Here is a 25,394-nt window from a genome sequence, read left to right on the forward strand (position 1 = left end):
TGAGGCAAGCTAATGCCCAGAGTTGCCGAGTGTGGTCCCTGGTTAGAGTAGGCACCGAGGCGAGAATTATCGAGTCCGCTGAACTTGGTCCACGACCCTGCCGTGTCGGGAATTGAACCCTGGTCCTGGGCCGTTCTCTGCTTTCGGGTCTGCCGCCTCTAACCAGTGAGCCACACCACTCCTCTATTGACACACTACCCTCTACAAATGACAAAACAAAATGTGCATCTCAGAATATATGTTTCCCTTTATTTTCAGGACACATAAAAATCTAGCTGGACAGCCCATCCATCATTATCAGCATAACATACATTTTTTTACATGTTGTGTGGTTACTCCACCACTAAAATAAAGAATAATTTGGGAAACTGTATGGCTCAATGTCACTTTACAGTTATTTCTTCAGCCTATGTCCAGCAGGGAGGATTAGACAGGTGCAATGGCAGGCTGGCAGCTGACGCTCCTATGCTGCATTTATTGTGTCTGCAGCAGAGACACTACTGTGGCTAGATACCTCTCTGTCTGCTGCCTCTCCTGTTCCTCCAATGGTAATGGTGGTGGTTTGTATCGCCTCAACTGCTACTGTTATTTGTTGCAACCCTCGCGCAACATCCCCACTGTAGTGACCCATCTCAACCTTCAGGCCCAGAGTGTGCTTTTTGTGCTGGGTGGTTGCCAGTGCCAGACTTCCAATTGCCCTGGTCATTGCCTCCATACTATTTGCCCAGCCATGCTCCATGCGCCTTTGCTCCCCTGTCGCCTGTGACAGCTCTGTGCAGTTTTCCAATTGATAGGGCATCAAATTTCCCATCAAGCCGTGCCTAGTTGTGAGCCAACTGTTGGCTCATGTTGTTAAATTCCTGGCTCAGCTTGTTGTTTATCAACCTTATTTGTTTTTGCTCCAGGCGCTGAACCATCAGCATGGCCTGTTTAAGACCACCAAACATCAATTGATTGTCTGATCCTGCATGGAAGTGAGCATCAAGTCTAAATTGCAGCCGCGTTCTTGCTTGCTGTGTTGGACAAAGTTGCCAGACCCTGGTGACAGGACTGCATCTGATTGTGGCTGGCTGGTGGGATTCTGAAGCCTGAATTACTGCAGCCGGTGGTAAGCTAGGTGCAGCACTACCCTGGACATGGGAAGAACTTGGCTGACTCCCTGTAGCCCTATCCTGCCCTTCCTCAATCTGGCCCTGCTCCTCATCTTCGCCCACATCATAAGGCCTTTCCTCTCCTTGTAGAGGGGTATCTATGAGCCAAAAGGGGAGTCAAATAAAAAGAATGGGTGAGACAATATCTCAGTGGTGGTGCTATATTATTCAGCTTATGTCGGACCATAACTGCACTATTTATCTCACTGACTACGTTTCCAATAATGAACCATTTTTGACCTTTTGATCATGTAAATGCAGCATTTAGGTGTATCTGGGTGAGGGTGTGTAGCATGCACGAGGAGAGAAGGGTATTGGCAGAAATTATGAAATAGTAGACATGTTGCACACAACAAGGGGTGGTTGGGGTTGAAATGTGTTGAGGGACCCAAAGCCACAGACTGCCTCTGTCTCCAGTGTACTCTCCACCATTGCTCTTGCAGTTGAGAGTGGGGTGACATTGCATGTACTTTCTCCTGTTCCTGGGCCATCATGCAGCTGTTCTGACATCCTGTTCTTGGCCCAAGAGCACAGGTCATACCACATTTCTTTGATTTCATCAATGGACCTGTCTGCCGCACCCAGTGCATTAATGCGTAGCTGCATCTTCCTTCACATTTTTCACTTCTTAGACTCTGGAACAGTCTGAGATGCACACCCAAAAAGCTGCTCTTGATTATTGCAGCATTCTTTAATAAGGATGTTTCAAATCCCTCTCTGAAAACTTCAACTTGCAGCAGCGCTCCCTTGCTTCCTGCTCACCCTGCATGCTGGTCCTTACCATGTGCTCTGAGTTATTTTTTTTATACCACAGTTTCTATTTGCTACTGTAAATTACAAATTGCGGCCGTGGTCACTATCATAGACCGGTTACTGACTCGCAAATTTCTTCATCGCTAATAGCGATGCAAGTCGTTTGAGACACAAAATTTGATGACCCGTTTTCTTTGTATATTAGTTTTAGTGACTTGCAATTTGAGAGTAGAAATTTTGCACAAATTGCGATTTGCTGATTCTAGTATTCGCACATCTGACCCCTAAATGTTTTTGTATTTTGTGGAATCCTTATATATTAACAAAAATATGAGAGGAGGCATTACCTGGCTTAGACCGGATTATTAGAGATGTAGTGTATATTGCTGGACACTAGAAGACCTAGGTTGAAGTATTACCCAGTTTTATTATTAGAGGTATAAACTTCACAGACTTGGCAGAGACTGGGCAGCAGTATAGAATTAGATTTAGCAATGGAACCCCTCTTGAATGCATGAGAAAGATATATCCATTTGGGATAAAGGGAAAATAAAAATATTGCAAGGAATGGTACAAGGATGCATTGATGCATGTCCTTGGCCTAAGGAGGCATAATAGTGGGACTCAGTAGATTAATACTGTAGAATAAAAGTATTTTAAGATCGTAATCACATTTCAACATAAATATAAAAGTATAATAAGATATGTTTTAATATATCTACATTTTCTAGAGAGTATAGAATGCTACACCACTTATAGGCTCACCAGTATAGTATGTTAGGAGGGAAAAAGGGTTTGTGATACAGGTCTGTACTTGCAGGACTAGGTCAGTCTCAAAGCCTAAAACCTAACATGACAATTCCCCATTGGTGGGAGAGTAGAGCGGAAAAAAACGGAATAATTTAGATGAATGTATGAGAGCAAGTAAGTAGAAAAGGAAGAAGAATAGGTTGTTGATATGGATTCATTGCATTCATGGGAAAAGTATGCCAGAAGTACGAGACAGGTGGATCCCCCAGGAAATTACCCAAAAATAGAAAGGTGTAATCATATTGAGAGAATTTAGGAATCGATAGAGCTAAAACAAGGGGACCAATGCAATAGGCCTAACCACCTGTCAGGGGTTAGGCCTGCCCGAGTGATCGTCAACATCCCCCACCGCAGCCACATCACCCCCCACCTGAGAGACCTACATTGGCTCCCCGTCGAGAAGAGGATCACCTTCAAGCTCCTCACCAATGCACACAACGCACTCCACACCCCAGACCAGCCTACCTGAACAGCAGACTCAGCTTCTACACCCCCACCCGCCAGCTCCGCTCCGCCAGCTTCGCCCTCGCCGCTGTCCCCCGCATCCAACGAACGACCTTCGGCGGCAGATCCTTCTCCTACCTCGCCGCCAAGACCTGGAACACCCTCCCTACCCACATACGGCAGACCCAAGACCTACTTGCCTTCAGAAGACTCCTCAAGACCTGGTTCTTCAAACAGTAGCAGCACCCCCCCCCTCCCCAGAGTGCCTTGAGACCCTTACGGGTAAGTAGTGCGCTTTACAAGTACTCTGATTGATTGATTGATTGATTGATAAGTGGACAACCAAAGCCTTAGTCAGTTCTTTCCCCTGGACAGAGTACTAACTACAATGTTGCTTCTAACCTACACAATGTTGTTATAATTATGGGGGTACTAACCACTGAAGAGGCAATAGTCCTGAAATAATTTAGACAATGAGGGAGAAGTGTAAATAGATGACGCCCAAATAGAGCGGATGAACAGAGACAGAATTTTTACCAGTTAGCCGTACAACAGTCACAGAATTATTTTAACACTAGCATACCTCAGACGCAGATGACATTCATTGATTATGATTGGCCCTAAGGTAGGAGGGATGTTTATAGTGAAATCACCAGCACACGTTACAGATGCCATGAGAAACACATATTAGCTGAGAAACAAGAGTTAATAAAAGTGGATAAAATAACAACTAGAGGGTGCAATGTTAAAGGAAATATAAAATGCAAGGAAAACATAGACATACAAAAAAACAGCACTGCTGTCAGCGGAAAGCACTGTAAAATTCGATGTAATTAAAGAACAAATACAAACCCAGTTTACACAGGGACACAGAGTAAAGATGTTGGATCAGAGGAGAGCACAACACAAGATCAGCAAGTTTAGTTAAATATGAAAGCATGATTAACAAAGCCTTGAAGAATTCACCATCTCAGCACCCAAGCACGTGCTCCGATTCTATTATCAGCAGAGACGTGGGTCAGAAAATATGTGGTCAAAGGTAGTTTTAGTCAATAGTATCGAAAGCAAGTTAAGAACACCTGTGACGAGTAGAACAAACACACACTTCGAGAGGAGAGCTTAAAGGACAATATTTCATCAAATCTCAGTTACGATTAAGATAAGGGGAACTGGAAGAATGCAGGTGGTGTGGTTATTATGTGGCAATATATCATGAACTCATATTATTCAGCGTCTCGTTATTGCTTTTAAGATGCTATCTATGAAGTCAACATAATTTGTGAATATATAAGAAGCTGCCTGCGTGTAGCAAATTGTCATAGTCTTATTTCCTACAGTGCTGACTGTCTCCAGGCGGTATTCAAAGTGAACCTATTTTCTATTGCAACGACCAGCGTCTTTGTTTTTGTTTCGTTCCTTGTTAACACATACAGCCTTACACTATGCATGGCTTCTGCTCACAATTCTGTTTTTCACCTAGGTGCAATTTATGAAAAATATATGTGCTTTTGTTCATGTTAGTTTCTCCTGCCTGCAGACACCTTCTTAAAGACGTGCCGTATATGAGAGCTTCAACATGGGCAAGTCCTCTGGTGATCTAGTTTTAGCCCCTACATTTCTCTTCTGAACCTTGTGATGGACATAGTGTTAGAGCACACACTCAGGGCCATAGTGATTTAGAAGGAACGCTTTATGTCACCAAAAGGATGACCATCGGCATGGATGACAGAAGAAAAATGCCCAGACTGAAGTAAATTGAAGCATTTTTACATAGACGTCCAAAAACAAAGCAGCATGACACTCACAACATCATCTAAAATGAATCCTATGAAGCTTAATGTTTCATTCTACATGCCGAAAATTACTCTATGCAAGCATTAATATAATTGCACTAAATATATTTGTGTATTGGGTTATTTTTTTAAACTGAAAGCTAGGGAACAACATGTGGTAAATAAATGTGCATGTTCCTGAGCATCGTCTACCTGCCGTTGGTAGCAGAGTTTAATTGCTCTGTTGTGGGATTGGGACTGCAAATAGGAAACAGAATAAGATCAAAATGCATCAGTCAAAATGGACCACATGTTGGATATCACAGAGTACTGAAAAATGGCAAAAGCCAAAACTGTGGGGTGTTGACTTTAGTGGGATTTGTGACACTTTTGTAACCGGGCAAACAATTAGACATAATATATAGACAGAAGGGTTAGCTATTCAATGGGTAACTACTATACCTCTGAAAAATTACAAACTTCTTGAGTGAACTGCGGTTGCCATTAAGTAAACATAATGGTAATGTCAATCGAGGCACACTTCTGGCAAACACTTGTGTAAAAATCTTAAGGGAAGTGCATATCTTGCATACATGTATTTTCCCCTGGTAGAAATGTTGTCCCAAAGGAGAAATGGCTTTCCCTGAACCCCACCAGTTTTGGAGAAATTGCCTTTACTTTCCTATCCTTGGTAGGGATTAACAAACCAGAATGTGCAATTTGGTAAACTGACTGGTTTATGAACAGTTGTGAAATTTGTGATGTGACCTATGGTCACTGTATGCCCCAGAAAACAACACCCACACTCTTCTTAAAGGGGAAGCTGTGCCACAGAGATAGATTCCTCTTCAGAATTAACTCGAGTAACAATTGCAATCTTCCTCAGTCCGCACAACAAAAAACACAGAATATACCTAAGCACAAAGCTCTGGTAGCAGTGGCACAGAGCAGAAATGCTTATCTTTAGAGGTAATGTGTAAAGTATGTATACAATATTTAAACAGTAAGAATGCCAATCACAATACAAGAAAAGTCACAACGTTTTTTTTAAAGAGAATATTTTAATGAATAAAATTACATCAAAATGTAATTGCCATCGATCTGATCCCCTTTGATGACGGCACCAGTGAAACATTCCACATCAGAGTTAAAAATTGAGCAAGGGCTTCTTCAGCGGGGTAAGGCTGGAGCCGAAGGGTACTTGTTGATGACTGATTCTGGTGTCAAAGGATGAGCAGAGTGGGAGCTGCGCAGAAGTCAGGCCTAGCTGTGATGCACCCTTGACAGATAGGAAGGGCAGGTTGGTCCTGGTCTCCCAATGGCTATCCAGTTAATTAAAGTTGGCAATGAGCTTCTAAATACCGGGGGCCTCATTTATGAGAAATGACGCATCGCTGCTTGAAAGCAGCGATGCGTCACTTCTCAGTGCGCACTCCTTACGACATTCTTGATGCGTCATATTTAATGTATGACGCATTATGTCGCAAGGAGTTACAGATACGTCAGTATTTCTGGCGTATCTGTAAGCGCAAAAGTGACGCATTGCTGGAGTGTGTCACAAAAGTGACGCAACTCCAGCAATGCGTCCTTTCACATGGGGCAAGCCCCATGTTAAAGGGCCTGCGTCAGTCTTACGCCTGCTGTGAAGCAGGCGCAAGATTTTGACGCAATGGTGTCCTAAAAGTGGCGCAGTGAAATCTCATAGATTTCACTGCGTCACTTCTACGACCCTTCCTTGCATCAATACGCACCTCTTACATACATTATACCTGGCGCAGGTATAATGTGGCGCAGGGGTTTACAAAGTGACGCATCTACCTAGATGCGTCACTTTGTAAATATGGCGCACCAAGGCGCATTTTGTACGCCACTGGTGCGTCACAAAAAGTGACGCACCAGCGGCCTAAAAGTGACGCACAGCCTCATAAATGAGGCCCCAGGTTTTAGGGTTAGGCAGCAGGGAGGAGTACACTTTGACTACAGCCATGTGCCCTTTGGAATGAAGACTCACTACAGCAAAGGCCAGCTGCAGGGTCTAGAGCTATTCTAGTTTGATCTGGTAAACTTAGAAAGGAAGGAAAAGGCCTCCTGAAGCTTAATTCGTCCCTGAATCTCAAACAGGAGGTCAGCCTTAAGAACTTTGGAGTCACTTCTGGGGTCCTGGTACATGGAAATTAGGTCAAGTCTACTCAGGATCTCAGAAAGCAGGACAGTCGTCTTATGAATCTTCCTTACATCCAAAAGTATTCTGAGGAGGGTACTGGGAATGACACATTTATGACCAGTGCAAACCTATGAGTGAAGGCAGGTCCTGGGCACTCCCTAATCAATGGGGTAAAGGTTCCCAGGTTTGCCCCTACATACATCTGCAGCGCTTACTGTAAGTTTACTCTAAGCTGTCTCACAGTTCCATTTTTTCCCTAAATACATCATGGCAGAAACGTTCTACCCCTTATTAGAGCTCACTGTGTTCACCCAGATGTTTGACTAAGGAAATGGGCAACAAATCTTCTGTGGACACTGTAAATCAGTTTTGGGGCAGCTCCCACAGGACTGGTGACAGCCTGTCTAGGAGGAAAAACAGAGGGAACAGGCCTAGGTGTGAGTTACATCTCCCTGTGGCAAGGTAATCCTCCTTCCAAGTTGACAATGTGCCTGGGCACAACCCCCAGGGCATTCTGTCAAGTGAAGAACAACACCTCCCTTCACCATAGCACTTTATCCCTGTCATGAGAGGAATTTGAACTTACACAGGTCAGCTAACAGATGATGCATAGAATACTTAAGGCCTCTGAGTATTTATTTTCAAATACCTTTTTATTTATTATATTTTATTTTTATTTTATGTATTTGTATGGCGCTCAGCTACCCAACAAGGGTTTCCCAGCGCCTATGACATATGGATGATCAAGGAAAATACTGGATTAATAGTTTAACACAGTTGTTTCTGAAACAACCAGGTTTTTACGTGTTTCCGGAATTTTATGTAGCTGTCCTCTTTCCGGATATGAAGGGGGAGTGAGTTCCATAGTATCGGTCCTCTAACAGAAAAGGATTTCCCACCAGATCTTTGTAGTTTGAATCGGGGGACGACAAAATTCGAGGCCGTTTGAGAGCGAAGACTTCTTTTTGGCAGGTAGGGAGAGGCTAAGGATTGTAGGTAGGAGGGTGCCGTTTTGTTTTTGATTTTAAACATGTAGCTCAATGTTTTGAAGTTTATCCGATGTTCAACCCTGAGCCAGTGCAGTTCGTTCAGGTGTTTTGAAACGCTTTCGGACTTTTTAATCCTACACAGGAGTCTTGCAGCAGCGTTTTGAATTAGTTGGAGTCGCTTAATTACTGCTAAATTGGAACCAAGGTAGAGGACATTTCCGTAGTCAATACGTGAAGTTATTAAAGCGTTGACCACGGTTTTTTGCGTATCTAGGGGCAGCATCCAGATGATTTTTTTTAGCCACTTGATTATGGTGAAACAGAGTCCCGCGACTTTGTTTGCCTGCTGTTTCATAGACAGGGTATTGTCCAGGATGACCCCTAGGTTTCTTACCTGGGAGGCTGGCGGGGGAATGTTGCCCAGCTCAGGCGGCCAGTGGAAAGGGGTCCAGCGCTCCTTTTTTCTTCCCAGTAGAAGAACCTCCGTTTTGTCTCCATTAAGTTTCAACTGGTTGGTGGTCATCCAGTTGAAAATCTCTTGGAGGCCATATTTCAGTAGGGAGGAGGCTAACGTGTTTGCTTCGGATAGAGAAAAGATAATTTGCGAGTCGTCAGCGTAGGTCATCAAGGTCAGGCCTACGTGGTCGGCCAGGTCTGCCAGTGGTCTGAGGTAAAGATTAAAAAACAGTGGGCTTAGGATGGAGCCTTGTGGAACTCCATGTGGCAGGGGGAAGATGTCTGAACTAGCGATGTTGGATTTGATCTGGAAAGTTCTTCCGGATAGAAAGGACTTGATCCATTTTAGGGCATCGTTACGAATGCCATTTTTCTCTAGGGTAGACAAAAGGGTTTTGTGTGATATGGTGTCAAACGCCGCACTCAAATCTAGAAGAATGAGTGCGACTGTTTCACCTCCATCCAGGAGTTGGCGAATTTTTTCTGTCACACCTAGTAGAGCGGTCTCCGTGGAGTAGCCTGCTCTGAAGCCTGACTGGGAGGGGTGAAGAAGATTGTTGTCTTCAGAAAAAGAGGTGAGGGCGGAGTGAATGTGCCTTTCCATGAGCTTGGAAAAGGCAGGGAGCAGAGAGATAGGTCGATAATTGGAGAGAACTGTGGGGTCGGATGACGGTTTCTTCAGTAGTGGGGTCACCACTGCGTGCTTCCAGCAGGAAGGGACAGTGGAGGTATGAAGGGAAGCATTTAGGATAGCTGTTATGGCATTCAGGGGTGTAGGTTCGAGCTGTTTTAAGACACTCACAGGGAGGGGGGTCACAAGGGGAGCCTGATGTAATGGATTTTAGAGCAGATTGTAAGGAGTTGCTGGTTATTGGAGGCCAATTGTCCAAGGTGTTTATTTTGTCAGGGGCCAAGGGCAGGTCCTGGCGAGGGCAGATGCAAAGGGGTCTGGACGCAATATTTGTAATTATGTTTTCAATTTTGTCATTGAAAAATGTCGCAAGGTCCTGACATTGTTTTTTAGTTAGGGGGTGGGCAGCGGCGGCTGTTTGGGCCCCAGCTAGGTCCTTTACAGTGTTAAACAAAGTCCTGGCTTTGTTTGAAGCATTTTTGATGGAGTTTGCCACATATAAGGCACATGCTTGTGTGCAAGAGGAGTGGTAGGCATTTCTCGCCTTATTGTAAGCGGTCTTTTTTGCCGGGTCGTAGTCTTTGCTCTATTTTCTTTCAAGTGCTTTGCAATTGGATTTTTCTTCTTTGAGAAATTCATTGAACCATGGGGCCGGGGGGTGATGAAAGTTTTTATTTGACGTTTGTAGGGGAAGGCACTGATTGACAGCCGATGCCAGCCACTGATTAGTGGCTACAGCAAAATTTTCCACATTTTGGTCCTGGTGAGGTATGCTAGTGGTTAGCGTTTGATTCAGTTTATTGACGTCTAGTCGCTTCCAGTTTCTCATGGGGTTTAAGGACCGGGTGGTATTTCTGGGGGGGAGTACAGAGTAGGTGCAGTAAATGTTTCTTTACCCTTAATTTGGATTTTGTCTAACTATTAAATAGAGTCATAAAAATATTTTTCTAGCTACAGGCAACACGGAAATTAGCATTATAGGGTGTAATTTTGTAATCCAGTGTTTCTCTATGACGGTAGCAAGCCTTGCCACAGAGAAATTAGCTTTTAGACTTTGTTTTACTATAAAGGCATGTGGTACATAAACCTTTTACATGTCCTACCCCGCCTGCATGGGCACCAAGGTCCATCTTATTAGTAATTAAAATCAAGGTTTAGGCCTTGCAAAAAGTTCTATTATGATCATTCAAATTACCAATTTTAAACTACTCTGCTAGGCTACAATGGGAGGCCTGCGTTTGATTTGGTGGTGTCTCTGCAGTGGGTGGCACATTAGGTGGGGGTGACATTTAACTTACAGGCCCAGGGTACACTTGGTACCATATTTTAGGAACCTGTAGGAAATTTACATGTGCCAATTAGGTGTGGACCAAGTTCATCATGTTTAAAGGGGGAGAACAAGCACATTGCCACTGGATAGCAAGGGTAAGGTGTACAGAGATTTAGAGCACACAAAAATAGCCAAGGCGAAAAACAGGGGAAGACTATGCAAAAAATAGTCACTTCCAAAATGGTCATAAAGCAACCTTTGTGACTGATAAATAAGAAGGAACAGCTCTTTCATACCCCTATGTTTTGCAATTCATAGTGTGCACAAAAGCCCCTTAATGAGGTAAAAACACTTTTCCAACCTGCAAAAGGGCTTTGTACATTGTTAACTACCCTTCTGCGAATTAAACCTCCTTGATTTTGAGAATCACTTGACTTTCACCTGCAAAGGATCTTTGTACATAAGACCTTTCCTCCTGACCCTGCAGTAATCATTAGTCCAAGTTCCTCCAATACAGAATCTGTATTGTCTGTTTACTAAATGTTATACTGTAAGAATAAGTAGCATCTCTCTGGTAATATTTTTGGTGGATATATTTTCCACAGCTCTCCTTTGACGGAATGGGGTGCTGGTCTTAGATCAGCACTGGAAGAGATGCCCTGTGAAGTCACAGGGGCCATAAAGACCACCTACAATCAAGACGCCTCCAGTTTCCATCCAGTGTTTAGGTGTTGCCTAGGAAGCGCTTGCGCTGTGTCTGCAAGACATGCTGTCAGTTTCTATCCAGTGTTTAGGTGTTGCCTATGCAGTACTTGCGCTGTGTCAGCAAGACATGCTGTTTTCAGGAAATGGGCTTTAAAAGTTCCATCTATTTACATGTGTTGTTACTCAAAGCTTGTCAGCACTATTTCTTTTTTTAAGATGGAGCACTTGAGCCCAGTGCTCATGTTTTACAGAACTATGTTGTAAACAGAGCTGTAAATCTTGCTCTGATCTTGCCACATTTGCTGTGCATTCAAAGACCGAGGCCTCTTTTGGCTGCAGCTGACTCCTCCACTCTCCTCCTTTTGAAACACACAGCCTAGTGTCACTGTCCCTGCCTTTCTATGGCTCCTGCAGCCTCTGTCTCAGAGCTCAACAAGCCTGTGCCATGTAAAAGGTCTCACATTTGCGGGAGGTTGAGATATTGGCATTTTAAATGACAATGACAATTATTTGTGTTTTGAAAACCTGCAAGCTATGCATAAACACACACTTTGTACTTATAGTTGTTGCTTACCAGAAGCAATGAGGCAGTAACTGCACCTCTTTTACTGCCAGCCTTGCTTCTTGTAAGCAAGTACTATAAGTACAAAATGCGTGTTTATGCACCGCTTGCAGGTTTTCGAAACACAAATAAAAGGCATTGTCATTTACAATGCCAATGGCTCAAACACTCGTAAATGCGAGACCTGTTGCATTGTAAATGCTTGTTAAATTTTGTATCTTCAAAAGACCACCCTTTCCTTGCCCGTACATTTTCTAGCAATGTTTTCTTCTAACTGTACCAATTTTGATTGTGTCCCCGTACTTTTTCCTGTTAGCTGTTGAATAGTATTACAGATATTTTACTTGTTTGTAAACATTCAAAATGAAGGTCTTTCAATATGAATCTGTATTTATAAAATTGTTTTAATTTCTTGCTTGGATAACAGTTATAATATTTAAAAAACAACTTTAACTAAATATAACAATATAAGAACATACGATATGCATATTGCTGATGACATGTTCTAGCAACAGTACACGCTGCCATTTTGTTTATTTTATAAAGTAAGTGGTGGAACAGGCGACCTATCAAATGTTTAGAAAATGAAAAGCAACAAAGAAATAACTGTTGCATGTGATGTTCATGGGAGACAGAACATACATTGTGAAAGTTGTGACTCTCTGTCATGCTTGTCGGTTTGAAAAGGAAAGACGGACGTTTTAAGAGTATGTGAATGCATGATTTCTATCAACCAACATACATCGGTGGCTCGTTTCTATCTGTGCTTTGGAATGTCTAATAGGTTAACATTTACGCATGGGTACTGCAAAGAAGATAATTTGGTTGTGTGGTGTATCTCTGTTGCAGTGGCTATACGGCTAAGGACTATGCTGGGTCTGTGGTAACTAATTCTGCTGGCTGATAATGGATGATAAATATAGCAGAAACGCTGTCTGTAGCGGCTCCAGTATTGACTGTGGTATCCCTTTGTAGATTACAATTTCATATTGACAAGCCTTTTTGCACACCTTGCACGCTTGTCAAAACATGACTCATTAACTCAGTTGATATCTGCCGCTGCAGCAGACTGACCTGAGCTACGAATGTCAGCTGTGTCTGGGTACATGAATAATTACACTAATAACCATTTATATAGTTCTTCTATAGCATTTCTTATTCCAATATGAGACCTTGGAGCGCTTTACATCAAATAGATATTACACAGAGGCAATGCATCATACAAATGTGTAAATTAATGTACAAAGAAATGTTACATAAGGCAAGGACGCTTGCAAGGTGTAAAAGACACATACAATCCAAAAGTGGTAGGAGTGTTTGAGCTGGAGATGCATGATGTCAAAATGTAAAACGTGTGAGGTCCACAGACCACAATGGAGGTTTACTGTATTATTTACTTGCTATCAAAAAGAACTCTTCTTAGGAACCTTAGAATAAAGAAAGATTGAGAAAATTAAGAGTTTTCTAAATGTATGCCTTGAGGTTTGCATGCAGTTCCTTGATTATGGTTCCTACCTCACTGTGCTACATTACAAGGTTTGTAATGTATGCTCCCTAGGCAATCTCTGCGACTAAAGTAGTAATCCCCTGAGCTATTCACATACAATAAACATTGATCTACATGTTACACATTGGGCTTTGCAGCAGGCACATTAACCCTCTGTGCTCTTTTATGAGTCAAACCTGTGAAGGAGCAGGATTTTGCGATAAGAAACTTGCTCAGATGAAACCCAATAAAACGTACTAACAGTAAGTAGTAATGGAAAACTAATGTGCACCTTACATACACATGAGGGAAAATGCTTTGTGCATGCATGCACTAACGTGAGATAATGCATGAAAGAACTACGGGGCAGATTTATGTTAACTGGCGCATCCCCAGGGATGCGCCAGTTAACGTGCGCCACAGTGCGCCACTGCTCCGCCACCCATGGTGCGTCGCATTTATGATGCGGCGCACCATGGTGCAAGGCAGTGAAGATGCGTGACGCATCTCTCGGCGCACGGGCGGCGCATTGCAGGAGTCATGTCGCAAGTGCGACATGACTCCTGCAATGCACAGGAGCCACCCCTACAATGCATGGTGCGTCACCCTTACGCCTGCTTCAAGCAGGCGTAAGGAATTGACGTAGAAAGTGACTGAGTGAAATCTCATAGATTTCACTCAGCCACTTTTGCGAGGCGCACCTGCCCCGGAACGCCCACCCTGCGCCGGAACGCCCACAAGCGGCGCAGGGCTTTACAACGTGACGCATCTGCCTAGATGCGTCACGTTGTAAATCGATCGTAGGGATGCGCCACGTTTACGCCGCCTTGCGTGACGCAACAGCGGCGTAAACGTGGCGCAAGGGACTCATAAATCTGCCCCTACAAACGTATTTACATTGTGCTTTGAAAGAAACGAGAAAAAATTCATAACTAGGCTGCATGTGAATTTTGTAGTTTGCATGTTGCCTCTTGCTGTGAAATAATAAATAATGCCACTTTTGCTCAAAGCTATGCTAGGGAAAACACTAAAAGGAAATAGAGCAAAGGTGGGTGGTAAACTGTGAAAAATGCATTATCATATAATTAATGAATGTTTATGTTCCATTTAATATAGTGGGGTGGATAAGACTCCATTATACTTAAGTTGGACAGATAAAGGAGGGGCTGGAATGCGAATGAAAATGTCATGGCAGAGCAGCCAGAAGTGCTGAATGCTGCAAAGAAAGAACAGAGGTTCAAGGCCAATACGCTGAAGGAGAATATTTAGTGCCTGACTGTGACAGACCGTGGGACTAAAGACTACTTCCACAGACATTGCTGAAAATTATGTATAAATGTTTAAATGTATCATGTGTTAAAATCGTGAGCAACGAGTTAAGAATTAGGCAATGGGAAAGGCTGTAGAACAATAACATGACAAAAATGTGAGTGGAGTCACAGTGGTGTGACAGACCCCCTCCTAAGTCCACCAATCAACTTATGTGAAATGTTTCAACTGATGTGGGATGGACATGCTGGTTATAAAGTATAACTGGGGTGCCTTTAGGGGTGTTGTTTGGACTAGCTGGGAGAAAGAGAAGAAGGGTGAATATGTCGCAGATCGCCAGTTTGCAGAGAGGCCTAGCTGTTCCTGTCCCTGCCCTGCTCCTTGGTCCTGAAATCTTTGTTCCCTGATTCTATTTCAAGGCACCCCCACCATCACCTTGGCCAGGTGGGGGGTTTTTGACAGATCCTTTGGGTTTGTATTATTCTGACTCGTTCTTGCAAATATACTCGCAAACGTATTTTGTCTCTGAAATGTATGTCTCTTCACCTATCCAATCCGTCACTGGTATATTGTCACATATCATCTATCCCTTCCGTTAGATGTATTTTTTTTCACATTTAATTTTGCTAAAACTGATGTTTCCAAATCTATCTACTCCTTCGATGCATTACGTATATTGAGATTGAGTTTGACACTGTTTTGAAATTGCTGATGTTTACACTTTCTTTTGTGAATTTCATTGTTTGCATTGGTGACCGTATGCAATGAGCATTTAATTTGAGATTAAGCTTTATTAACTTTACTGAGAATCTGTGAATATTTATTTGACTGAATAGTTAGTTAGATAGTATCATCATTACCATCAACTATTCAACTAATTGGTTCATCGACCAAATCGAAGAAAAGTTGATGTATAAGGTTAATATGTATTTTGTGATGTCACACATTGATTTCAAAGGGAAAAAAATTTAATATCTATAGAAATTTACTCTCAGCACATCAGGGATTTGGGTGAATGGGCCATTGTTCTGTGATGATTATTGAGTATTGATCCGTGATCAGGTATTGGTTTTGCGCTGGATCACCTGTGACTACATCACTCAAATATCTCTACAACAGGTGCATTAACCAAGGCTATCATACCCTTGAAATTGCTTGATAAGAAACGATCTCTGCAGTATGTGCCTTAACACTGTAATATGTTTTAAATACAGACTCCTGTCAGGCTCTGCTCTATATGACTCTATCCATCGTGTTTCCAATACTGGTAGTATTTAAACTGATCTACTGCTATATACTATAGGTCTTTCTTTTGAATGGATAGGCAGTTTGTAGTGAAAAAGCACTCATATGAAGCGGACCAAAAACCCCTCGTGTCAATATCAGAGGATTTTCCACTTCCATGAATTCCCTACCTTACCATACTAAAGAAATAGTTATCAGATTATTGGATGGGAATGCTTCTCAATCACAGGGGTCCTGAAGCGCATCCTTGGAATACAGTGCTTTCCTAGTTCAGTTAACAGGAGAAAAAATGTTCAATCAATCATTGCCAGATGAAAATTTCAACACAGTGGCCTTTTCTAAATGATCCCTCTCCTTAGTATCCAAACAAGAATTAACAAATAATGCTTTTGAACTTATTTTAAGTTTCGTCCTTTCCTCTGAGATGTCCCCGACTACCAGGAAGCATTTATGCATGAACCAATGTCAGGTTTGCTTTAGCCTTGTGTTCAGGATTTAACAGAAGCGATGTTTTTCATCTCTGACTATTTCTACCAATAACCACCTACACTAAGGCATATAGGCCAGTGTTAGAGGCAGGAGAGGGCAGAGAGAAAATAGAAAACCATGACTCCACACTCTGCCTGGCTACTTCTGTTGTCCAGGAGGTCTGCAGGTTGTGGTGGATCTCTACAAGAGAACAAGGTTGTGTACATAAATTGTCATTGGAATACTGAACATAACTAGTGATTGAGAAGCGATGTAGCTTAGCAATTACTCTATATAACCAGCCGTCTATTCTTTGGCATGTAGCTAGAATTTCCTGAATGCTAAAATAAACAAACATAAATATATTGCTAAATACATATTTATCTACGCACCTCCTTATAATTAGAATACCTACCCTCAGCTTTGTCACTTTACTCGCCTGGAAAATAAGAAACATGTTCAATATCCTGTGATTTCTTATACTTAGCTACATTTGATAGAATGGAAATCTGATACTTTGTACACTATGTTCATTTACAATTATATACATGTGGCAGGGTGTCTCCTCAGATTGAGTGGAGGAGCGTTGCCCCACTAAGAAAAGCCCCAGGCCAGAGCTGAAAAATGAAATGGGAATAAAGTTTATTTAGTACTATTATATTTTTCAGCAACCAACCTGTCCCGAACCGAGTGTCAGCCAGACATGCGCGGTTTTACATTCTCTAATCTAGCTGTCTTTGACAGCTGGGTTAGAGAAAGCGCAGGGCTCCATTGCTCTTGAGAGAGCTGAGTGAGGCTGCTTCCTCCAATCCTGATGCTGCTCTTACGCGAGGGAGAGCAGCACCAGGATTGGTTAGGGGAATTTGCTGTCCCCCATGTCAAAGTCTGCCAGAAGACCAAAGGAGTAGGATATCGCATTGTGGAGGAAGATAAATATGTTTACTTTTATTTTTTTATTGATCGATGCATGCCAGCAGCCACTGGTGAAATATCCTCTTAGAACTCCATCCTGTTTCATCACAATTAATCTAAGCAGAATATAAAACCACAGTACTAAAAGTTCAAAGAATTGCACAAAACATTGCTTCAATTTATTTTTCAAATTACACACGACTTCAGGAAAAGTCTCCCTATATCCTAATGTTCATAATGGCATTATCTAGGAAATAGACGTATTGATGGTTGAAAACCAGGAACCATGTAGAGAAGTCTAACTGAAGCAATATTGTAGCTCAATTGCCCAGAAAGGGTGCTGACCACCATGAGGAAAGTTAGGCTTGAAGAACCAAGATGGCCCCAGTCTTTCTAGCCATCAGCGAATCTTTGGCCCCTTGAAAAAAATAGTTTGTTGCCAGTGCTCAACTGCACAGCACATTCCTAGTCTGTACCCAGCATCAATCCAGTCACTGCTCTCATTCTTCAATGACCACCAGCCATTTTCTTTGCTGAACGGTACAAAGGGTTGTTGGCCGCAAGGTCCTGCTTCCTCAGACTGGAAGCAAATTTGAGTTTAAGATGCTCTACTCCCTGATAGGCAACCATTTGGCATGATTTGCATCAGAACTGTTCATACCAACTTACTCTTTCTTTTGTGTCACAGATAATGTTCTCTTTTTCATATCCAGATCAATATGAGCGATGGTTCTAGGCATTGGATATTCCTTGCACATCCACCACCCCACTCTAAACTTCTTTTGCCTAGGAGAGCATGTTGCATTTATACTGAGAAGGTATTCTCAACAATAAGGACAGTATTTGTCCAGGTTGTGCCTACATTTCTGTGGAATCGAGAGACGTTTTTGTCCAACAAGAAACCTAACCATAGCATGCAAGTGTGCACCTCTGCACCACTGCAGTTGTCATGGAGTGTAATTCCACTAAATACCTTCTGTGAAATGTTTCACCCCATAACCAGATTTCAATCAAGTAGACCAATTGTCTTATAGGAAATCTCAAAGTGCACCTATCTGCCCTGCCTGCTTACCTCAGTTGAGGCTGGGTCATGAGCTGCCAGTTTATCTCTATGGGTATACTATCCTTTCCATCTCTGGCATTAATATGTTCCCTTACCTGCCCATCAGTCACCATTTGCTGCCAGACAGTGTGATGTCACTGGTGGGCAAGTGGCATGGGCAGAGCACACCTTGCCAACTCAGACACACAGAAAAGGAGAAATGCTGACATTTTCTCTACAGGTGCCCTCCCAGTAAAACCCAGGGTAGCACTCCCCACTGAGACATGCAGCCAGGCCAGCTCCGCTGTAAGAAGTAATTTGGCACAATTCAAGGGACAGTGACAGGCCAACTGCACCGATGTATGGCACATATTAACAGAACAACATTCTCACATTGTATTCACTTCTAATGTTATTGAGTTCTTTAAAACTCACGTTGTTCATTTCTTACAAGGATCTATAAATTTACCTTCTCATGAGGTACTCACAATGACCATTGTAGTCAGTTTAGTTACAGACAGGGATGTGAAATGGATACATACACAAAGGAGTCAATGTTATTGTGCATTGTTGGAAACATATCCAAACAGTCAAGGACTTAGAAAAACACCAATTAAATAAAGATGTTCTACAAACCAGAGTCTAAAGACTAGTCAACGTTTCAATTCGTGAATGCAACAAATGTGGTTTGATCATCACTAGGACACATCACTTTTCACATGTATCCAATACCATTTCTACAATTTCAAATAATTAGAGCGTTTGTGCAGTGCCCTCATTACAGACGCAATTCATTTTACAATGGGTACATCTATAAATTAATTTATCGGGTTCACTTTGTTTGGTGCTTATTCTCTGAGAGTGAGCGAATAGAAATATTCATTATATTAGGATTTGTCACATCTCATTAATTTCACATTATAAATAAAGTTGAACATTTGGCAACATTCATTGTTCCCTGTGCTTAGACAGCATTTTGTGACAAAATTTGATAAGGAATCATCACAATGTGGACGGCACTACCTTGTGTTGTCTTCGGTATTACTCGTGTTGTGTCGACATATGATTTGCATGGTTGTATGACATTACAACGCATGCTTTTACTACGCATGCCTTTACATCGCAAGTTTTACAACGCATGCTGTTACAACGCATATTGTTGAGGGGTGCTGGATAATGAATAGTTTAATTTACTATTGCAACTCCAGTCCCCGTGGATAGTAGGGAAGGTGTTGGATAGTAAATTAAATCTATTCCCTATCTTTGAGAGCCCCCCAGCGCAATGCGTTGTTATAGCATGTGTTGTAAAACTTGCGATGTAAAGGCATGCATCGTAAAAGTTGTGTTGAAAAGGATGTTCCCCGATTTGCATCCACTGGCTCGTGATGGGTTGCTCGGCCTGCAAGACCCTGATGCTACAAAACATACAGCCAGGGGCTGGCGATGGCGATATTACTTCATTGTGGAGAGCGCCGCCTGCAGGGCAGCTCTCAAGTCTCCCAGTCGCCTCATATAAGAAGTGGCGTTAATCACAGACAAGCAACAGCACAATTAAGCGCTGCTTGGAGCTAGGAAATAGCTTGACATAAAAATAAATAATAGTCTGACAGAAGAGGAATTAATGAAGCTGTAAAGAGTTCAGTCATTTAACAAGCTGAGACAATAGGAGATCGTTCCCAGCTGCAGTGGTGTTGAGTTCCAGGAGATTGAAGCGAGGATGAAAAAAGATCTGCATCCAAATGTCACCTTCTTTAGAAGCAGACTCCGCAGAAGGGCTCCGACGAATGCTGTTCTCTAGGGCGAGGGTGGGAAGAGGCAGCCGAAAGAGCAGGTTGTGCAAAAGCTGTTAATGGATCTCTGCCCTATACATAGGACCTAAGTAGAGCTATTTTTATGGACAGGAGAGTATCGAACCCTTGTCATCAACGATATGGTGTGGATTAATTGTAGAAATCACTTCACAATCCTCACCACATATCGGGCTTGCATCAACATCTGTACAGATTGGAAATGAGGTAAAAACACACCCGTTTGCAGAGAACTTTACAGACCACTGAGAGCGACCCCGACAGGTGCCCTCTGACCAGCAACAAGTGTTCCTCTTCCCCACCCCTTTCATCCCTGTCCAAGGTGTCAAATTCACTCCAATTGAAAAAATAATACATGTGTAATTGTTGAGATTCCAAAGAATTGTTTAATATTTGCATTTACTTTTATTGGAGGAAATTAAGGGCCAGATGTAGGTAAGTAACATTTACCGAATCTTAATTACCGAAAATTACCGAATTTTACCGATTCGGTAATTAAGATTCGGTAAATGTGAGGGGTTGGTATGTAGGGAATCCAGATGTTCCCTTTTACCGAATCGGTAAAATTCGGTATTTACCGATTCGGTAAATACCGAATCGGTAAAGCCTATTGATTCCTATGGGCTTCAAAGCCCATAGAAATCAATAGGCTTTACCGATTCGGTATTTACCGAATCGGTAAATACCGAATTTCACAAGGGTGCAGGGGGTGTCACTTTGACACCCCCTGGCACCCCCTAAACAGGCACAGGTGCCATGTGGCAGGCATACCTGCCCTAAGGGCAGGTCTGCCTGTCACATGACATAGGTGTGCATGCACACATGTGCATGCACACCGGAATCGGTATTTTACCATGGATTTGTATTCCATGGTAAAATACCGATTCTGTAAGCCATGTGCACAAGGTACATTGCCTACCTACATTGCATTTTCGGTAATTTTACCGAATCGGTAATTATTTTACCGATTCGGTACATATTACCGAATCGGTAAATTTACCGATTCGGTAATGATACCGATTCGGTAAAATTACCGAAAATGTGCCCCTACATCTCAATAGCCCTTTACCGATCGGAAACGGCCGAAAATCGGTATTTTCGGCCGATTCCGATCGGTAAAGGGCTACCTACATCTGGCCCTAAATGTATTATTTTCTTCTTTGCATTATTGAATTAATTCTCAACCCAAGAATGTTCCTGAACCTTTAAAGCATTTGAAATTCCTTATGTGTGGATCTCATGAAATTCGTTTGTGCAAAAGATTTTTCCAAAAAGGTTTGTATGATGTGGTACAAAGGGAGAAAGACACACAGCTGTCCCTGTTGGGTTTTAGAATACATAAAAAGGTATCAAGTGAAAATAAAGTAATCTGATACCACAAACAGAGGAGCCTATGAATAGTTATACACCTAGGGCATACTTTACGATAAATTGGCGTAGACCAGCGCTGCAAGTCCTCCTGCTGCGCTGCCTTAAGCCAATGTGAAAGGGCAGGAATGCACAGTATTTATAAAATACATTGCATCCCTGTCTTTTCCCCCTTTCCAATATGCTGCCTAACTCCAACGTACCTGACTTGGGGAAACGTATAGGGGCATATTACCAGTGCAATAGCGATAATTATCGCTATTGATTGTTTAGCGGGAAAAACATATCGCCGAGCACCGAGGATTTTTACCGCTGAGATTCCTTGATATTATCAAGGTTTATCTCAAAAGCGGTAAAAATCCTGCGAAATGCATGAATATCGCTGAAAAATCAGCGATATTCATGCATTATCGTGACAATGCTCTTAGCCATGTTATCCACCTTCCATTGGATAACATGGCTAAGAACTGCTTTTAGCAGGCGTTAGCTTTTGGAGAAGTTCGCGCTTAGCGCGAATATTTCCAAAAGTTGTTAATAGGAGTTAGAGATGTTAGCAACTGTTTTCAGTCGCTAACATCTTGGCACGCCCACTTTGCATGTCATTAGCGATAATTATCGCTGACATGCAAAGTGGGCCCCTAAATGCCCGCTATCACCTACAAGCTGTCGCTTGGTAATAGGGCGATAAAATTATCGCCGCATTAGCGGGAAAAAGTCCCGCTAATGCGGCGATAATGCCCTTGATAATATGCCCCACAGTCTTGATGCATTCACAGGTTTACAGATCCTTGTAACTCTGGAAATGCGTCAAAATCCATGGGTGTTGTGTGGGAACACCACAGTGCCCATGGATCGCCTCCATGATGCAGCGTGAGGCGACGCACCAACTTCTGTTGCTTTGTCTTACATCATGCCTATGAGGCCATGAAAAGCCACACATAAAGGCTTTGCGTGGCCTCGTAGATATGGGCCAGCATTGCGCCGTCGTAGCGTCTAAAAAGGTGATGCACCAGCAGCGCAAGGGGCTTTAATTAAGCCCCCTAGTTTATTGAAGCACTGCATCCAACAGAGACGAGTAAGAAAACTGCCAGTGATAACCGAGGAAATACGTTGAAGCGAAGTAATTTCTGCTAATTGAGGAGGACCAGAAGATGCACGCAGCTAAAGCTAGCCCGATTGGTGCTAGATATTGGCTGAGTAAAATGAAAAGTAAAAAACTAGAGGAAGAAACGTTGCTTAAATAAAACGTGTCCAATGACTGAATCTGCAGTGTGCTGTGTTTTAGAGAGAGCTCTAAGACATATTTGTATGTTGATACATGCTTTCCGAGTGCCACTAAGCAAGGACAATGGCCTATTATTTACTGTGCACTGACGGATGCATAAAACCGGGAGGCTTTAAAAGTGTAAAAGCTTGCAGCTTCGACATCTACGGAATAGAACAGAGGTAAAAAAAAACGGAAAAATACGCAGGAAACCAAAGACAGATTAACGGAAATAGCTGAAAAAACACAGCACAATTATTTAAGCACGTGTTGTTTTCCTTATACTGTGTATGTTGTAGAATAACCATAAAATACATATGATGTGATAAGATGCCTGCCACAAGTAAGGCATCCGATAAAGGTCAATGTCTTTGCTGCACATCACGTGGTTGCCTCCAGATTCTTGTATGTCGCTGGTTGATCTGCCTGTGACCATTAGTCTACGATATTAGCGAGCGGACACCTGACTTTTGAACAAGAGGTTTGATTTGTCGACTGAACAATGTAACCTAATCAGCCTCACGCTGCTTGTACACTCCAGGAGTCACTCTTTTTTGGACATATTCACAATTAACTTCTACAAGCAAGTACGACATGAGTGTTAATAGTAGCCGGAAAAACGCATATTTTTTTACGTCCAGTTTCGAGGGAAAATCCACGTGCATTTCCAACTACTTTTGCTAAAAATGTTAACATTGTTAACATGTATTTCTTAAAATGAAAAGTGTTTTCTCACTAAAGCAATCACAAGCAGTGAACTGCCCTGAATTTTCCATGTCTAGCATTATAACTATAGGTCCCAATCATGATATCTGTCACAGGCTGGAACCAAACACACAATTGTTTGTCAAAAACGTCTGAAATGTCGCTAGACAGCTATAGCCGTGCTACTCGAAATGATTTTTCCTTAATCCCAGAACATATTTAATAAATTCATTAAAAATACAATTATTCATGAGAACATACTAATCTTACTGTATCACCTTTCATCCACTACTGTTAATGACTTCTGCTTAAGAAGATTGATTCGTAATCAAACAATATCATAACGCCTCATAATACTTTTGCTACATTTATTTCCGTCAATGCATATATTTGAAAAGAAAGCCGTTCACTTCTATTTGTAACATTCTATAAGCCCTTCACACCATTAAATCCATTAATTTCAGTGCAATGTATGTACATGTAATTTTTTTATTTGATCCACTGTTCCTCTGGTCCTTATCTCATCTTTACCTATCTGTAGCTCTTTTGTAATCAAATATATTGTTGGAAAGTGGAAAGGGGGAAACGGAGATGGGTGGCGCAGCAGCCAGGGCAGCTGACTTCAGAATGCTGGGCTCACGGTTCAATCCACAGTGGCAGCTCAGCCCAGCACCATGTGACTCTGGACAATAGCCCGCTTAATCTTCCCGACGTCCACCAGTGCCTTCAGACTATTAGGGGTGATTAGTGTGCGCTCTACAGATACTTTGTTACAAGTTTTTATTTAGTAGTAATAAGTAGGGACTCATCACTAGTAATAAGGCCACAAACACAATAAAAGGTTCAGGGAAGGTCTCAAAAATATTTTTTCCTTGCTCAATGCTTAGTAGCTGGTAGCAAGCGGGCAGGCTTAACTCAGGAGACAGGCGTGTAAAGCATTTAAAAACACCAATACACTAAATAGGTAAGACACAATACACAATTAAAATCTAACACAAATTTGTAAAAATGGGAGATATTTGTATGAACACATAGACATTAAATCAACAAAAATGCAATGTAGAGAAACAGAGATATTATTTTTCAACAAATAGGCATGTTCTAGTGCTTAAAAGCCTAAAGCGCCACCTTGGGACATCTGATTGGGCTTCACCGGGATAAAGTCAAAGTTTGAGGCCAACCTCAATGGCACCCTGGTCGGATACACCTAGCGGGAGGCCGTGTCAACTTTTTACCTCTCTACTTAGGCCTTTTCCTGGAGAATCCTCATCAGGTCCGGTTTCGAGTTGATGATGGTGGTTTGGTTCAGAGTAAGGCCTCACTGAAATCCTAGAAGTCTTAAGCTCCGGAGATTTCAGTGGATGAACCTGAAATCCAGAAAAGGTTGCTGTTCGATGATGGAAGACTGACTCTTATCGACGAGTTGGTTATCTTATGGAGCTTCTTAACAAAATACTCCATTCTTCTCCAAACTTCTAGATCTCCCATCAGAAGGTCCTTGTGGGATTCCAAAGGGTCATATTCTTGACCTAGAAAGCACTATTCTTCTAAAGTCCAAAATGGAGAAAGTCTTTCCTGGAGGGTTAGATCTGGCTAAGCCATCCCACTGGTGCGGCTAAGTTTCCCTAAAGCTCCCCTACTAGCTCTTCACTAATCATATTACTGAGGTTCCTTCTGGCTGGGGGTGCAGTATTTGGGGTAAGCCTGAGCTGCCCTAACCTGTCATCCTCCAAGTTGGCTACTACACTGCCATCCTTCCTTTTGCTCTGCTGCTTGCAATTCCCAACCCACAGGAAATCCGTTTCTTAAGTCAGGTCACTTCACATCTAATTAAAGACAGCTGGGCTCAGCCTGGCAGGCAAAAAGGTTTTCCCTCGCCGGGGCATATAAAACATCTCTTATAATGCCCTTGCTTATAGTTACACGGTACTCTACCCCTTGAAGACTTAGGAGAGATATTAGAGATGACATATACATAAAAATAAGATTGTTTGAGACTTTGGAAGTACCTTTAATTCCAAAGTCAAATTTGCACATAATTTTAATGTAAAGGCAGCCTGAAAGGCAGGTCGGCCTTTAGAATGACAGTAGGTAGCTCAGTAGTGCACGATTAAGTGCAG

General features: G+C 42.3%; 1 pseudogene; it reads right to left on the bottom strand.

Annotated features, from left to right (window-relative positions):
* Positions 1-821: 821 nt before the first annotated feature.
* The window catches only part of LOC147751299 (uncharacterized), a 48,851-nt pseudogene continuing 24,278 nt past the window's right edge, over positions 822-25,394 (bottom strand).

This window comes from Lissotriton vulgaris, chromosome 1_1, assembly GCF_964263255.1.
Source record: "Lissotriton vulgaris chromosome 1_1, aLisVul1.2, whole genome shotgun sequence".
Lineage (NCBI taxonomy): Eukaryota > Metazoa > Chordata > Amphibia > Caudata > Salamandridae > Lissotriton > Lissotriton vulgaris.